The 4135-nt window shown below is 46.6% G+C and overlaps 1 non-coding gene across 1 annotated transcript; it reads right to left on the bottom strand.

Annotated features, from left to right (window-relative positions):
* Positions 1–226: 226 nt before the first annotated feature.
* On the bottom strand, positions 227–301 carry Trnas-cga (transfer RNA serine (anticodon CGA)). The gene has a single exon. It is a non-coding gene; the product is annotated as a tRNA-Ser (tRNA).
* Positions 302–4135: the final 3834 nt, after the last annotated feature.

The following is a 4135-nucleotide window of genomic DNA, read 5'->3' on the forward strand; positions in this document are numbered from 1 at the left end:
AAGTGGCAGCACTAGCAGTGGTGGGTACACGAAGCGCCATGGTGGGACACGGAAAGCGGTGCAGCCATAGTCGCAAAGCGAAAACAGAGAGATTTATCTGACGTCCAAAAGGACATCGTCATTGGCTTTCACATCAGGAGTGGAAGCATTTCCGTAACCAGAACGAGATTTTTACTCTGCAGCGGAGTGTGCGCTGTTATGAAACTTCCTGGCAGATTAAAACTGTGTGCCGGGCCGAGACTCGAACTCGGGACCTTTGCCTTTCGCGGGCAAGTGCTCTACCAACTGAGCTACCCAAGCACGAAAGGCAAAGGTCCTGAGTTCGAGTCGAGTAACCATTAAGTTTATAAACTGTTTGTGCGCCGACGTGGATAAAGTACACAGGGCATGGAAAAGTGGTGACATCCAAAACTGGCGTCGAGGCAGCTATGGAGCACCGCGGGCCGCAGATAACAGGGGTGAAAAACGGCTGCGGAGATGCGTGAGGGCGACTAGATGTGCAACTGTTCAGCAACTGACGGTCCAAATGAACCAAGTTGTTCATCGGCGACGAAGGCTGGAATCTGTACTCCAGTACTACAAAGGGGCGTTCACTGAGTGACAACAGGTGGCCTTTGCAGATGAATCACGTTTTATGTTCCGTTGGACAGGTGGCTGTTGGCGTGTACCGTGTGAAACGCCTGAAAGCAAACACACTGCAACAGTCGACGGAATGGTGCTGGGCGGAAGAGTGAGCGTTACGGTCTTGGAAATGTTTTCGTGGGGCTCCCTGGGTGATCACGTCATTCTGGAAGACGCAATGGATCAACACAAGCATGAATCTATCCTTGGGGACCACGTCTATCCCCACCTGCTGTTAGTTTTTCCTCGGCAAGACGGCATCTACCAGCAGGACGAGTCAACGCGTCACACAGCTCGCACTGCACGTCCGTGGGTGGAAGAGCACCACGACGAGTTCACCGTACTCCCCTGGCCACCACACTCCCTGGATTAAAACCCTATCGAGAATCTGTGGGACCAGTTCAATAGGGCTGTTCGCAAAATAGATACTCAACCGTGAAACCTAGCGCAGCTGGCCACTGCACTGGAGTCTTCATGGCTCCACATCCCTGTCGGTACCTTCGAGAACTTCACTGACTCTCTTACCTGTCTTCCTTCGCGTTGCAAAAAGTGATTATTCAGACTTTAGAAAGATGGTCAGCCAACGTCCTTGCCATAGTGGTAAGATCCCGTCAAATCACCGATGTTAAGCGCGATCGGGCTAGGCTAGCACTTGGATGGGTGACCATCCGGTCTGCCGAGCGCTGTTGGCAAACAGGGGGCACTCAACTCTTGTGAGGCAAATTGAGGAGCTACTTGATTGAGGAGTAGCGGTTCCGGTCTCGTAAACTGACATACGGCCGGGAGAGCGGTGTGCTGACCACTTGCCCCTCCATACCCGTTGGGCTCTCCTGGCCTGTTCGGACGGAGACAGATGGTCACATTACTGTGAGTGGACCGCGAACGTTGTTAATTATTTGCTTTACGTTTCAGGTGGTACAGTATAGCATCCCGGACTGATCTGCTCGCTTATTTTTCAGTTTTCGTGTCATTGTACTACATCAGAAATTTCATTTGCGCCTATATTCGTTTTACAGGAAAGCCTACTCCAATGATGCGTATATGTAACAATGAGTTTAAATTAGTGGAAAAATTAATGGCGATAGCCGCATTACGAACATCGTATTGCTATATGTTTCCATGTATCGTGCAAAGATATTATTTGTGTTGAGAGTTCTGCTATTTTTAATGTATTTCCCGGTATCGTGAGGTGATGAAATTCACCCTCTTTTCTTTAGGAAATCAATAAAATTTTCTATATATTGCTTGTGCTTTAGTTCCTTTTCTTGATTAAGAATTTTGTGGATACGCGTCTGTGCGGATGTAGATATAGAGCTCTTGCATGATATCCGTGAGAGTTCCTTCGGATACACATTGCAGAATTTTTGTTGAATTATCTATTCGTTCTGCTTTGTGTTTACGATTGCGTAAGCGCATGTAAAATGTAGATTGATTATTTTCTCAGAAGCGAAGTTGTTTCGTGTTTAGCCAATGTGAAATTGGTTACTATCATTGCATGAGATTTTACATAGCCTATTCAGCACCTCACGACACCAAGGAGCCAATTAAAAGCAGCAGACTCTCATAACAAATACGGCTTTGCACGATAGGTGAAAAATATAATAGTATGACAATGGTAATGTAGCTATTAAAATTCATTTTCAGCGTATTTAAACACACAGGGTGATTTGTCTGGTACCGCACGCTGCGGAATTTAGAGTGAGGGCGCCAAAATGGAACACGTGGTTGCACCGGCCAATAGCGGCGCTCCCGATAGCGTACTTACGCGCCTGCCTCTCGTTCAGCCAGCCAGTCTAATCTCGCCTACGTCGTTGGACACCTCACCTTGCATTACACAGCTTACTTCCTTGTTCTGTGTACGATTCGACGTGTTTGTTTCCTTGTGACTCCGTTGTTCGATCTTGTTGTAATGGTTCTGTCCTTCGTTGATCGTATCCGTCCTCTCCCGTTGTGTCGTTCGCGGGCCTCTCTGCGGGTCCCGCCGCGCTTTCCGTCATTGCTACCCCGCGACCGTCTCGGTCGCAGTTACAACAATTAGAGTTAAAATCATTTTCAAAATGGAGACAAAAAAATTTAACGAATATTTTACCACTAGATGGCGCTGTAAGCGTCTGAATACGAAAACAAAAGACGCTAGGGACACAGATGTTCCTCAGTTCGCATCCGAGACGCTCAGTATGACTGTCTCGATGAGTGATGTCGCACTGTTGGTGAAGCTCTTTTACAAGAGCGAAGACTGTGCACCAGTAGCTCTTCAGAGGTTCCGGACACTCGACGGCACGAAAAAAGGCGTTGGTCCGACGTCTACCGAGGATCTGAAGAAAATGATTACTGAATTCTAAAAGAAATGTTCTTCTGAATCTGCAGCGTGACAGAGGAAGAAAAACAATTAATCTGACGTCACTGAATGTGGCCACAGCATTGCTGGAGGGCTCGATCGGCGGTCTGGAAACACACAGTGGGCGGGGAATTACACTGACTTCGGACTCGCCTAACAAGACGATGTATAAAATTCTACGGAACATTACTATCATTACAAAATTATCCAAATTCAGGAGTTGCTTCATGTTGACCAGCAAGTAACATTAACGTTAGATCTAAAATCTATCGCTCGCATGGAAGGGAACAGTGATGAGCCATGGAACATCCTGTCGACAGACAGGGCCTTTTTCCATATCCAAGGACAGGTATACGCTCGGACATCAACTGATATCGCTTCATTCTGTAAAGGAAACTGTGTGGTGAGGCTTGACGAAATAGTTTATATTAAGGCCAAATTTTTTATGTATACTGTCATTCACTGACTTCTGTATGCTGCGGGCCCGTCAGAAATGAGACTTTTAGATGTAGAGCTTTATTCAAAAAAATTCCTAGAGTCGGCGGGCTAAAACGTAGTAAGAAACGTATTGCTTCCCCCAATACAAATTCTGTGTAATGAAGACGACGTTAAATTAGACAACTACTGCTTTCGTACCAAGGGGCTCTGATGGTTTTTCTTCTGGTGTATCGTCCGTGAAGGAAATGCGACTGCAGTGAAGCGATATTGGAACACAATGTGCCCTCCAACATACACCGGCATGCTGAGAAGAGACAGATGTAGATGTATAGACGAACTGTGATAGCGTTATCGGAAAATTCAGTCACAAACTGAACTGTAGAAGTGTTTGAGGAAAGTAGTCACAATCCGCATAGTTACACGCACTAGAGCGGCTCGACATTCGCCTTAAGAAGTTGCAAACTCTTGGTAACTCACACTTAAAGGTACACACTACCTTGGTTTAAGCGAACAGCGATTCGCTAATAGAACCTCGAGTCATAATCACATCTGTGTTGTAACTGATGTGGAGATGTGTTCAGGTCTGTCCAGGTGCCATGGTCATCTTCTCCGTATCCGCTATTAGTACTAGTGGCCTGTAACGGTCTCAGTCCATCTCCTTGCTCGTCTCTTCTACCTCTGCGTTGGTATCTGAAGACTTTTAGGGGAATATGGCCGGTCTTCACTACTAATACATGG

The sequence above is a fragment of the Schistocerca serialis genome, chromosome 9 (assembly GCF_023864345.2).
Source record: "Schistocerca serialis cubense isolate TAMUIC-IGC-003099 chromosome 9, iqSchSeri2.2, whole genome shotgun sequence".
Lineage (NCBI taxonomy): Eukaryota > Metazoa > Arthropoda > Insecta > Orthoptera > Acrididae > Schistocerca > Schistocerca serialis.